Source organism: Sinocyclocheilus rhinocerous, unplaced genomic scaffold, assembly GCF_001515625.1.
Source record: "Sinocyclocheilus rhinocerous isolate Xijiao unplaced genomic scaffold, SAMN03320098_v1.1 scaffold2283, whole genome shotgun sequence".
NCBI classification, from domain to species: domain Eukaryota; kingdom Metazoa; phylum Chordata; class Actinopteri; order Cypriniformes; family Cyprinidae; genus Sinocyclocheilus; species Sinocyclocheilus rhinocerous.
This window is the reverse complement of record NW_015650329.1, coordinates 215,729-230,358: the sequence shown is the minus strand read 5'-3', so window position 1 is coordinate 230,358 and position 14,630 is coordinate 215,729. Positions and strand designations below refer to the sequence as shown.

General features: G+C 36.6%; 1 protein-coding gene across 1 annotated transcript in view; it reads right to left on the bottom strand.

The window, feature by feature from the left end:
* LOC107711758 (genetic suppressor element 1-like) overlaps positions 1 to 14,630 on the bottom strand; it is a 274,061-nt gene that overhangs the window by 162,861 nt on the left and 96,570 nt on the right. The gene's annotated exons all lie outside the window — the stretch shown is intronic.

Below are 14,630 nucleotides of genomic sequence, written 5' to 3'. Positions count from 1 at the left end.
CGCTGATCACCCGCTGATTTTCCCCCGATCACAGCCCGACCTGTCAGCGAGCTCGTTAAATTGCAAATCGGGCTTAAAATCCTGTAGTGTGAAATAGGCATTAGTTTTCCTCTTGCTCTTGGTCTAACTGATTTGTTAAATCAAATGAAAAATGGTGTGTCTGATTGGTCCAGACGCTACAATTTACTATATTTATTTTATTGTCATATCACACATTATGGATCTGAATTTTATACAATGTATTTATATAATAAAAATACATGTGACATTTCTTATTATATAATTATCATCAAACAAACAATATAACAAACAAACAATATAACAAACAATAATTCTTATTCTCAGTGATTAAAAAATTTTTTTAAAAATGATTGCACAACCATCAATTAGGTAGCGATATGCACTAAGTATGTAAATGACCATTGAAAAATGAAGAAAGAAGCAGCATAGCATGCTTTTTCTTAGCGTCGGTTTCCATGGTGACTCGTCGATTCGTGGCTCTGTTGAGAATGTCTTGCGTGTTAATCAGGAACATACTCTGAGTTGACTGAACTTACTCCCGGATGCGTTTTTGGAACCAGCATACCTGAAGTAAGCCAGGTTTGGGTTAATCAACCGAGAGTTCAAGGTATATTCTATTCTATTCTGTTCTATTCCATTCTATTATTATAAAAAAAAAAAAACCTAGCTACATGCACTGTGCTAGACTAACTGAGACTTGTCATGGCACTTGTATACTGTTGTTGTTCTCTCGTTGGTCTGATTGCTTCTATTGTTCTCATTTGTAAGTCGCTTTGGATAAAAGCGTCTGCTAAATGATTAAATGTAATGTAAATGTAAATATGTGACAGTAAGTTAACCTTGCTTTCTGGAACACACCCCTGTATTATGTTTGCTTAGTTGTGGTTGTGTTTTGTTTTGTTTACTCTTGCGATCTCCTGTGCCTTCCTTGTGGATTATTATTTTTAAAAACTCTTGGTTTTGGATTTTGTTCTTTCGTCGTGCGCTTTATTCTACACAGCCCGTGACAATATGGGAGGGGAGAGGCTGAAAAAAGAGAAAGGCTTCTCCAAAAGTTGTTTCAAGGCAAAGTGACAACATTTTTCTGAAAGATTATGAACATATATATATATACAGGGGTGCACAGCGGATGCAAGCTTCAGACGAAGAAGTGAATGATGTGTAGCTCCCGGCGCTTATTTATACTATAGTCGCACCGGTAGTGACGTCATGGCTGTCGCCGGCCAACGAGTTGGTGTTTTTTCAATGTATGCTTCAGACACGGGTCACGACGAGGCGTTCCCCATAGCAACCCCTAGAGGACGCAGTGTCTCGTTCCCTACTCAGGGAACCATGGTTACATAAGTAACCTGAGACGTTCAGAGCGTGCGTTTGAGTACCGACATGGCTGACAGCTGTTAATGCACAATTACCATTTTAGATTGACAAACTGTACTGTATAAGATTTCTAGTCAAACTGAAAGCATAAATCTAGGCTACCCACTACCGTTTTCAAAGCACAATGCAAAACTGTGACATTTCATTCACTGATGCTCTACAATCGGCAGCGCTAAACCCGGAAGCGCATACACTTACTTGCCGGCAACCCGCCAAAATAAAAGCTTGCTCATTTTAAGTTTGAAAATGAAAAATGAAAATAATTCAAATTAAAAACAATAATTAAGGTTCAAATTAAAATAATAATAATAATAATAATATTAGCATTTTTAAGTCTACTATAAAATAATTGTATTTGTATTTAATACTCCCTTTTTATTTTAAAATAAAATAGTATTATCACACTGTACTATTTAGTTTATTATTTTATAAAAAAAAAAAAACTAAATAAAGTGCAATAATATTATCAATATTATTCATTTATTTTTTTTATTGTTATATTTGATGGGTCACACCATGTGCCGTGTGAGGACCAAACCAAATCTCCAGGTTCTCATATGATGTATGTATATGTATATGTATATGTATATATATATATATATATATATGTACATTAAAAAAAAAAGGAAATAATACTTAACTTGTTGAGTTTAACAGATGAATTAGAGTTCATATTTAGGGGTTAGTGGTTATACTTTGATCTCACAACGAGATTTTTTATGTTGTTATGTTGTTTTTTTGTGTCTTGTTGTGACTTCCAGAGCTCAGACAGTGTATTTCCTGTCAGTTATCTCTCCATAATGAGATCTCCATGATGACATGCGACATTAACCAGAGACAGAGCACAGGATGATGCTATAATGTCATTGAATCATCTCTTATGCTCGCAAACACACACACACACACACACACACACACACACGCACAGAGTCCTAATAGGTACAGCTCATGGGCAGATAACAGAGCTTGTTTGGATGGCGGAGATTGTGCTGTTTCTTTAAGTGAATACAGAGCATTCACAGGTGCTCTAATTCAGAGCTCAAGTCTCATGATGTCTCTCGCAATCTCTCACAATCATGCAAATCAGCTTCTTTGAATATTTGCATTTAGATCTAGGAGTATAATACACTAATTATTCCATCTATACTTTAATTTTACCTGCAGGGAAATCAGACTCAGCAGTAAAAAAAGCCTAAATGGAATCTTGTCTGGAAGTGCCTAAAAATTTGTCACCATATTTTTTACAGTGACTTTCGGGCAACCACAGCTCCTGTTTTTTTTTTATTATAATTTTAGAATTTTCTTAAACAGAATTAAATTACAAAGTATCTAGAGGTATAACTGCAGTGATTGTTATGAGTGTGATTGTTAATATGATGCACACAATTTCGTCTTATCTTACTCATATCATTCTCATGTAACTTGGCCTTCTCATTTTTCACACTGTGTTCACACGTCTGTGCACCTTGATGTCGACTGGAACACAGCTCACTCCATCTCTAAAAAGTGAGTTCACACTCACCAAGATAATTCCATATCAAGCCTGTCAGTATTAATATGTTACACATAACATAACACCCCATTACAAAAATAAGGTGAAGAGTCACAGAGCATGTTTTTGTTATTTATTTCCGCTGCAAGGGTTATGAATGACATGTCAGAGAGCTCTGATGCACAGAAAACAGGTGAGGAGAAGAAACTGATGGACTCTGCAGTAAATGTCATCTTCTATGACATTGCCAAGCTCACGATAATATTGTCAAATTATCAGTGCAGAGCTGATGGGAGGTCAGAGTAAACCTCCATGAAACATTAACATATCAGCTTTTACAAGAGTTTGTGTGCATTCAATGTTGAATAACGTCCTTTAACATTGAATGCACACGGCAACACTGAACATTGTTTGTGGGTGAAACTGAAAGGTTAAGGGATTGGGTTCTGTATTTCACTAGGACTGTTTCAATAAAAAGAGCATTGTCACCTGTGTGTAAGTGATAGTCTCGACTTTACCTCATCAGAGCTGTCTCACCTGTCATAAATACCATACACACACACACACACACACACACACACACACACACACACACTAAGGAAATCAATAGTTTAATCAATAATGAAGTGCTGAGATTAACAGCTTAACTAGGATCAGACGTCTGTTGTTAATGGTGGAGATGGCATGTCTAGAGGGTTGTGGAGTAACAAAATACATGAAGGGATTACTTTGAATTTTAATGTTATATACTGTTAATATTTCATGATAACACATTAATACAATCTTTTAGAGAGTTACAGAAAAATATACTTGGCTTGCCGTCCATGATAGAGGGCTCACCCTTACAAAAATGTTTATTCAAGTGTGCTATTGTATAGTAATTTCAAGCTAAGAATAGAATATACTTTCAGTCTGTGTTTTATGTACTCACCGGAGATATACTTAAGCTGTAGCATGAAGCCATCAGCATTATATTTAAGGCTTTGACGGCCTTCACTACAGTCACCGGAAATGCACCCTCCTACCTCAATATATACCTACAAGTGTATGTTCCAGCCATCCAACAATACATCCCTTTTCCAAACCGCTTGTTCTATGTAGGGTCACAGGAATGCTGGAGCCTATTCCAATGTCTCAGGCCATATGCAGGGAAACATCCTGGACAGATGGCCAGTCTATCACAGAAGTGTACTTTCCCTCCTTCAATTTATAGCAAGTGAACGAGCGGCTCCTGGTGGTTCCATCACAATGTCACTTTGTAGGAAATTCTTTCCAGAAATGTCACCCTCTCCTCAGTGGTGGAACCAGCTGCTAAACACCACCTGATGTCATCACTGTAATCTCTGTATGACTCCCTCCTCCATCTCTCTGTACTGTATGTGAGTGCATACAGGGAGGCAGGCAGCAAGGGAATTAATTTCAGATCAGTTGTGAGAAGTATTATTGTTATCAGCACCTCTCTCTCAAGGTAATTATTCTAAAACTAGTAGGAATCGCCTTCCCTCATTCTAATTAATTAAACAGAACAGTCACAATACCACAGCAACTGAACCCAAAGTACAAAAAAAAGATGCCATGACCGTCATGACAATCTTAAGAGAATGGAAGGGGTGATAACTCACTGGTGAACATACCAGTGCCTACCAGAGCCTATTTAACTTAATGACTAGGAGGGCATTGAGTCAGAGTGGGAGGGTCAAAATAAGAGTTGGGAGAGATGGGTCAAATGGACACAAATTCATATGGTGTGATTTGTATGAACGTACAATTTGTATAAAAAAGCAAGTATGAAACCAGAGCAAAAGTTTGTCAGTTTGTCTGAAAACATACAAATGAGGTACAAATTTATAAGAATCGAAAAATCGAAATTGTTGAATTGTTACGAATTGTCACAAGACTGAATGGGTTTGAATCAGGAATTGGAGCCGCTCGAGTCAGAGTGGGAGGGGGCTGCAGAGTGGAGGTAGAGTTGTACAGATTGAGGACTGTGACTGAAGAGAAGAAAGAGACAGAGGTGTGATGAGAGAACGAGCTGCTTGTGCTGTGCATTATCTTTCTCTCCCAGCTGGCCCCCATTAGCCAGGCTGGAGCCACCAGGCCAGATCACGTCACTCCTAATGCAGATGATGCTCTGCAGGGCACCAGCACCGGGGGAGTCTTACTGACAATTTTAGTGACAAGGGAAACGTACACACAATACATTAATACACCATCATCCTCAATGCATGTAGAGCAGCACTTGGACAGAGGGCCACGGTTCCCGTCCCTTACAGTGATGCCTGGAGAGATTCATACATATAAACTGTAGAAAATATATTACTAAGTAGGGCAGAGAGAGCTGTCAGAATAATAACTGCCTGATATCTAGTAAAGCTAGTTGAAACAAGAGCAGAAGCACTTCATGGAATAAAATAGGATGTAATTCATAAAGTAACTTTACTGTCACGCTTCACTTGGAACAAGGAAACGAGGAGACGTGGGAGTTGCTCACAACCAACAGTCTTTAATGAAACAACACGGAATAACACTCAGGAAGACATTTACAATACCGGACACCCAACTAAGAACAGGGAACACTTTAAATACTCATGACATGACGAGGGGCTGATGAGAAACACCTGGGATCAATAAACATAAATGGGGAACTCCTGGAACAAATGATAAGGACAGGAATGGGAAGGACCAAATATGGGCATAGAAACACATGGGGAGCAAAACACACACAACACGGAACAGAGTCTGACATTTACACTTTGAATGTATGTGCATTTTTAAATGTAAGCGCATTTCCATAGTAAGCATATTTCTGCTTCAATGTAAAAAACAAAACAAAACAAAGTGTGATACTCTAAGCATAAAAATATATACAGTAAAAATGTTTTATTATGTTTAGAACCAAAGTTTCTCTCCCCTCATTTTCTATTTTGGATGAAAATATCTTTTTATCTTATCATTCATTCAGTAAGTCTTACATAAAACACATGCAGAAGTCTAAATGAGTTTTCCAATTCTTTAAATTCTAATTTAAATCTAAATTATTGGACCGAAACAACGCAACACAGAAACAAAGTAAACTTGAATGTTATTTGGCCTGAACAGAGATTATGCAACAGCAGAATATCTGAGTGAAAGGCTGTAAATTAAGAAGAGCAAAGTCGAAAGTACAGACTGAGCAATCACACTCTGACTATTGTGACTAGTAGAGTAGTAGACAAGTTTATGAAAAAAAAGATTGTATTTTAAGATTGTATTTTACTGGCAGCACAATATATGGATGCTTGTCACAAAAAGAGTGAGGAGTTGACCAATAAGTGATGTGCTTACACACACTTTCACACACACACACACACACACACACACACACACACACACACACACACAGTTCTAAAATGTTTGTTTATCTTCCTGTTTACACCTTATTTTCATCCATGCTAGGTTCATGTAAACCTTACAAGTGCTTTGGCAATACATGATTGTATCATTTGTCATGCCAGTAAAGCACATTTGAGTGTGTGATTGAGTGAATGTCTTGCCTCCCCTTGTGGACAATAGAATTTACTAAAGTTAAAACATGCTCAACTATATAAACAACATCTGTGTGGTCAAAACATTACATCACTTTCATTCACATACACATTTAACACTCACCTAACACATTTAATATATACACAAAGAAAAGGATCGACGGCCAAAATAACATGAGATAACTTTAATTGCAGGTCTTTTCAGTGGAATAGGTGCTTGTGAATTACTGCACAACTGGGAATATTTGCATGAAAGGAGCAGATACACATGTATGAAAAGATAAAGAGACTACACAGATTCTTCTCAAACTGTAGCATACTGCCACTGTCTAAAGAATGGCAGCTACTCTTTTTTTGTACAGGTATGTCAGAATAAATAGCTGCAAAACTGCTGATGCACCTTATAACTGTGTAATAAAAGATGCTGTTGGCAAGGAAACCAGCATCTCTGACCCACAAAGAGAGTGTAAGTGTATGTAGTGTGCGAAAGCAGGGGAGATACAGGGTACATGCCAAAAGGATGAGGAAGACATGCTTTTAAAATTCCCAATAGGAATAATACAAGCAAAGCTACTTAACAGAACTCAAAGAGCAGAGAATCATGAACTGGCCAGGTTTTTGTCAGCTGTGTGTCAGCTCTCTGCCTCATAAAGAATATATAAGTACTGGGTCTCAAATAGGGACAAAGACCATGACTAGCCAGAGGATGATGAATTTCCAAGACTTCTACAGTTGTATGTGATTACATAAGGATTATTTTTGTTTTAAAACATGTTACTGAGACTGCGTTCACAAATTACAGTTTCTTGTCAGTTAAATATTTTAAAGGGAAGCACACTGTACCTTTTTCAAAAATTCAATCATATATTAACCGGAAGTAAGAATTTTAGACCGATTAATACTATCAGTTAAATGGTTTAAAAGGTTTTAAAAGTAATTTTTTTAAAAGTTTGCTGCATTGTTAAAGAAAAAATATTCTATACATATTTGTTAACTCATGGGGGCGTGTCGATACGTGCAAAGGCAAGTGCAAAGTAGTAAAGGCAACACAATGGAAAAAGGCAATATTAGATAAATGGTTATCAGAGAGTGAATCCGAGAGTGAATGTATTCAAGTTCTGAATGCATTATAACCTAGAAAGCGTGCAAAGAACGCTCCCCAAATAATCATTAAAAACCTGTCACTCATCTCAGTTCTTCGCGTTCTCACAAAGTTCCGTTATATTCAGTGAAGCTCTACACTACTGCACAATTAATCCCTTATTTACATTGTGTGTACATTTTGTTTGTTCTAATGAGAAGATTTGTGAGCATGCACAACTCAGAAACACGGAACAAAACTCCTGCTTTATGAGCGGTGTGTGGATTCTATCTTAACCACTTCTGATTGGCCATTGCGTTCATGAAATCAACAGATATGTCTTTGATTGACTACAATGCTCAACGCTGCAGAAACCGATGTTTCTGCTGTGGAACAGGCAGCTATGCCCCCACAGCACATCAACATGCTAATTTAAAAAAAATAAAAACGACACAAGTTTTGTACTGAGGTAGACCTGCTATTTATTTTTATGCCTGAAGAAAAACATGCGGTTCTTTAAAGCGCATCTAAGGATTCAGTGTGTGTTTTCATTTTGTCATCTTAATTTGTCAATTATTTAAGTGAAAAATATTTAGTGTAGGCCTATTTATTTTTATTCTTTTTATTTATATTATTTTATTCTGTTTTTCTTTGTTCTCAGAAGCGCTGCAGGTGTGTTATAATTCAGATATGCGTGATGTGTTGTTCTGTATCCTGCTGTTAGCACGTTATAATAAACCCGTGAAAAAGAAGAAATTTATATATATATATATATATAAAAAATTTTTTTTTTAATGGGTCACAGTCACTCTTGTATTCTATTATTTATTTTAAAATAAATGTATATTCTAATCTTATCAGTTAACGGTTAATGTTCGGATAACGAGCGGCGGTTGTTGGTCGGTAAAATTAACCAAAATGAGCATACCTAGTCATACCCCATCTGTCCCCCTGCTTTCCTGCCTTCACTACACTGTCCTGAAAACAAACCAAAACAAATAAAATAACAAGAATAACAGCTCTCATTGTTTGCTTATTCCTTGACAAAGCAAAGTAGAAATGTGTCTAACTAAATGTCTAAAGTTCACAAAACCACAAGAGAGTAGAAACTGTCATGACGTCTCTTACTGAAAGATGACTAGATTTTCTTCTAGAACTTCATGAGTTTTACACAGACAGTACTGTAGTGCCCTGGCTCTTAAGACCACAATGTTCTCATTTTAATAAATCACACTCTGTCTGATTAGAGACAGATTCTCAGATTTTCTCTGCTCATTGCAGTATACAGTGTGAGCTCAGCATATCTATAGCACAGTCACAGTGAGGAGGACAGGCTGAAAACACCATGGCACTCTCTGAAGAGATATGACTATAACAGCGAACTCAAGAGAGATGCTGTTGGCTTGCTGAAAGCCGCCTGACACACTAATCAATAAGAAGTTTAATGGGTGATCAGGCTCCATTCCAAACATTAGTATGTTACAAGACAGCACTGTTAGGCGTCAAAGGCATGCTACAAATGTGAAAGTTGTTCTAACAGTAGACAGCACAATTATGTTGCCAAAATTTAATCCAATATTTATGACTGAAATATTTATGTACTGTTTGTGCCCAATGGAATACCGAGTCTTTAGCAACATGCTGATGTCAGACTTTGTGAAATCAACTGTGAGCTTTAATCAAGTGTATCACATGGTTCTTAATGGAAGCTATATGTGTCACAAATCAGTCCATTTTAGTCAGGAAGGTACCTGGGTAGACAGCAAGATGGCTTTCTAGAGCCTATGTGAAGTCAAAACTACACACAAACATCCTCTGACAATGTGTTTTAAAAAAGGGTCATAGATCCTAATAATAAGAAGATCCTCACTTACTGAGAACTCCGCCATAAATACAATGCCATACCTCTTTCAATCAAGGCTTGTAGTATTCAGTGAAAGTCACAGGCACGTTTATCTCTAAAAATAAAGACACATGGGGAGACATACAAGACAGAGTAGGTGGATAGAGCCTTCCTTCTGAAGAAAGGCTTATGGTTTAATCTGTCCAGTCAGCAATATGATAGCAATGTATGGTTAGACATTTCTCAATTATACACTACTTTATGGCTTAAACTACACTCTCTCTTTGCCAAAACAAATTAATGTTGGCTGCATTGAGAAAACCAAAAAATTCTATGGAAATCATGCAAACTTTGATTAACCAATACATTTCCCCAAATCATTGTGGCTCCTTTGGAAGCACCCCCACTGAGCGATTGATTTCATCTTTGCCTCGCACAACACCACCTTAAGGTCATATGCCAACTCAAAGTGAAAGAAAATAAGGCCAGCTGATGTGTTTCCGCTCACATCCAACATCACTGACTGGATTTTGTTACCACGGATGGCAAAGGTCCAATCAATATATGGTCCCTTTAGGAGCCACTGAGCACACAAAGCAGACTTGTGGCTCAACAGTTCTGCTAACACAGTTTGTATCAAATACAGAAACACAAACATGCTATAGTGCCTGTTAGGGGAATCTAAGCAGTCCTGGATAAACTAATAACACTGGAGTTTGGCCCAAGCCACTGTCTCCAGCTTAATTCCTCTATCCTCCGGCCACAGCGTATACCACCACACACACACTTAGTTAACTTTATTTCTTAACTTTGCTCCAGATGAGCTGTGGAAAAAGAAGGCAGTGAGTTGGCATTCCACCAACCACAGCACTGCTAAAAGAGTACCCACGACTCCAGCGGCATTTTTATCACACACATGCAGAGAAACACACACACATTGCTCTTGACACTTTGTCTCTCTCACAAGTTCGTCACTGTCACCTAAGCTGCTCTCATATCCTGTCAGAAAAAGAGTAGAGAAACAGGCAGAGTACACTTTGTCTTTTCTACATTTGTCTCCTCATCTTTCACACACCCCTTCATTTGTGTGCTTTCTCCATCTTTCACTCTTCCTAAGGAAAGCCCCAGGCGTCGAGTAGCGAGGTTTTTATTTGCACAGTCCAAATACACTGAGGTTGTGCCGAGGCTGGTTCCTGTTACATCACTGATGATCATTTGGGCTTGCATGTGGTATTATACAATGTTTAACCTTATATTTGTTGTGCTTCAAAATGTAAATCAGCCGCTTATGACATTTGGGTTTGTCACATGGGTTGTTGCATTTAGGACAGATGTCTTTAATATTGTCATTAAATTTATTTAGTAATACTGGAGTTATATGAACTCACATTAGCCAGTTATATTGTAGTAATTTCAATCTTGTGTTAAGAGTATGTGTCTGAGCATCTCTACAGGCCTCTCTCCAATCATTCATTGAAATTTCCTCATTGAGATCCTTCGTCCATGTTTCTAATCAAGAGCTTACAGACTCCTCGTGAGATCCTTCTAAAAATTATTATATAAAAGTTAAATCAGACCTTTATTATAAAGATATTTGGTGAATAAAACCCCTTATTTGCAAATAAATGGTTTATAGGTATGTCAAATTTAATCACTTCTTGAAAGGACATTAGTCTTTCTTCCAAATACATATCTTTTATATTTCTAATACCTCTCTCTGCCCATAATTTGAAGCCCACATCCGTTCTCCCCAGAATAAATGTAGGATTTCCCCATACAGGGCAGTAACGAGATAATGAATTTGAATACGAGATACTCAGATATCTCTGTGTTTCATGGCACACCCTTACCATGTTTAATACTATTGGATTCATAACATGTTCCTTCATTTTCCTTAATACTTTGCAATCTGAGTCATATAGATATGTTTCCAGAGATAAGCCTGATTTAATTGAACTTTTTCCTATTCTAACCACTAGGGCTGTGTATCACCAGCAAAGTCACAATATATATCACGATAAAGAGGCCACGATACGATTTGTATCACGATACAGGACTGCACTGAATTTCACCTCAGAAGAATTTAATAAAACAGCTGTTGGTTACACTTTATTTCGATAGTCCACTTTAGACATTCTACTAACTATAAGTAACTTTGTAACTACATGTCAACTACATGTCAACTAATTCTCATTAATTTGCAACTACATGTCTACTAACTCTCAGAGTAGACTGTTAGGGTAGGTTTAGGGTTAGTAGAATGTTGACAAAGAAAGTGTTAGAAGATATTAAGCAGACAGTCTACTAATACTCTACTAACTGCTAGTTGACATGTAGTTGCAAAGTTACTTACTGTTAATAGAATGTCTAAAGTGGACTATCGAAATAAAGTGTTACCCAGCTGTTTATGAAACACTGCATACTATAGGGCCAGTGCTAACTATTGGCAGAGCAGGCAGTTGACCTCTGCATTATGAAGGGCCTCCATAACTGTACCACAGTACAATATAGGTAATGGCATATATTTCATGTTTACATTGTGCACTCCCCACCAGGTACAATATTCTGATTGTTTGCATCTTGTTTTTAAGCCCATAAGTAATAATGCACTCATTCTAATAAATTTATATTGTAATGTACTCATACTAATATATTAAAATTATCTTAACATTGCTGGTAGGTTATCATCAATTTCAAATCAACACACTCTCTACGTTTAAAAAATAAAAACTAGAAGAGATCTAAACTAATGCGCTGTCGTCACTGTATCTCACGCAAACACGTCAGTCACTCACACAGATCACGCTGCGCATGCGCACACAGACACTTTTTAGCGCTGCCCCGCAATTTTATCAATAAAATAGCTTAATCGCTGAAGAGATACATTATCTTTCTCAACAAGGAGCTGGTATCATCATCATTTTTAAAGCAATTAAATCCACAGCTTCACTGTTAATAGAGAAACACGGCAAAACAGTGGTAATTCTTACTGTACATACACAGCCTCTCTCTCTCTCTCTCTCTCTTTCTCAAATTCAAATTCAAATGAGCTTTATTGGCATGACTTGCACATTATTGCCAAAGCATTGTCCATCACATGAATAAGGAATAAACAATTATATAATACATAAACAAAACAAGAATAGATCTGTAAAATAATTAAAATAATTAGTAAACAAGTACATGTATACTTTCTTTTTTCCCCCACAAACAAAAAACAAGAAAAATATTTAAGACATTGTTTAAAAAACAAAAAAAACTTTGCATGACAGTACAACATGTAAGAAATGATCTTGCTTCAGTTTTGTCCACTGGCTGACAGTCTTAGTTTGTGACAGGCTGATACACATCGTGCTGCTGTTGTGATCATTTTGGAATTTTCCCCTAAAATGTGACTTAATTTTTCTGCATTTGGTAATGCCATAAAATTTGGTTTAATTTGTTGGAATTTGGGGAAATATGCAGCCCTAATGTTGTGATAGTAATCACAGTGCAATAAGAAATGTTCCGCTGTTTCCACCTCTTTTTGTGAGCACAGCGAACATAGTCTCTCTTTCTCTCTCTCACTCTCTCTCTCTCTCTCTCTCTCTCTCTCTCTCTCAAAAATGATCACTTGATAAATTACACTTTTCTAATAATAGAATATTGAAGTGGAGTTTGCTAAACTTCAAGCTAACCGGTGTTTTCAGAAAGCAAGCGCGTTTATCCACAGTGGAGAGAGAGCACGTACACATGGTTGCCAGGTTGACAAAAACAAGTAACACATTTAGCAGATATTTCCGTATTGCGCAAGTGGGAAGCTCTGTTTCGGGGATTACTTCTCTTTATATCAGGCAACCCTGGTTGTGTTCCTCTGCGGCCAGATTAAACCTTGTTGTAGCCTATATATTATGCTCTATTCATTATTTTTTAGAAACCTTGCACTTTTCTACTCCGTTTTAAACACTGCTCTTGTATTCAAATTAAGCGCAGTCCACTGCAGCGCACGTGCCACAATATCGATACAGTGACAGCTGTATCGATACACGTATCGTCAAATCTCTGTGACGTTACACCGTCGTATCGATGTATCGAACACAGCACTACTAACCACGTAGATGGGCCTTTGGAAAGAGAAAAAAAAAACATAATACATCTCAATTTAGCTGCCCAATAATACCATTGGAAATTTGAACATTGAAGCCCACCACTATCATAAGGCATAGGGCTGGGTTAGTAGGTTTTGACACAAATTTCTCGATTAGATTCGATGCTCATTCACAAGCTTGCGATTCGATTCGATTCAATATCGATTATTTTGGATACATATCAGGTAGGCTACGTGCCAAATTTTCTCAAGGAAAAAAAATCTCTCAACTAATGCTGTAAAATATACATGAGAGTCAGTTGGATCTACATTATAATATTGAAGGTTAAAATTGACTGATTTGTGCTTTACAACTGCTTAAATTGCACTTAATTAAGTTTTTATAATAATTAAGTTACAATGACTTCAGTTAGTTTTTTTAAATATACACATTTAAATAGTGGCTGTCATAAAAACTTGGACGGATTTATTCAAACATAAATAAAACATTAAAGGGGTCATATGATGTTGTTTTTGGTGATTTTTATTTTATTCACATTAAATTCTGGATATTTTTTAATGAAAATTAGCATATTTTATCAAATTTTTTCACCAAAACAAACAAACAAATAAAGACAAAAATATAAAATTGAAGAGAGCCTTGCTACGCATTTTGCCGTCTTCTCCTGCGCCATCGTTACAAGAGGGTTTGAAACCGCGCTCCGAATCCATAACCGGAAGTCTGTCACATGTAAATTCTGGTTTAAATATTGAGCATTTTAACTCAAGCTTAAATAATGATCTCATATATCCTTTAACCTCAAACATCTAGCCTAATGTTAACTCAAGTTAAAATAAACAAATAAATAAACAGATAAACAGAGATTTCCTGTAAAGGCACATTCACTCATAGACGTAAACTGACCTTTAAATATTAATCTCATTTAAACTCACATACAAATATTGTTCAAATATTGATTTAAACTCACCTTTAAATATTGATCTCGTGTAAATGCATCTTTAAACACAGATTTGATATAAACTCAAGAGAAACTTGAAGTAAACTCTGAGATTATGTAGATCTGTAGCATGATGCACGAATCTGAACTGAGTTTCAGAGTAGGGATGAAATTGACAAGACTATAAAACAGAGAGTAATTTCTTTAAAGGTGTTATGATCTGCATTCAATATATATATATATATATATATATATATATATATATTA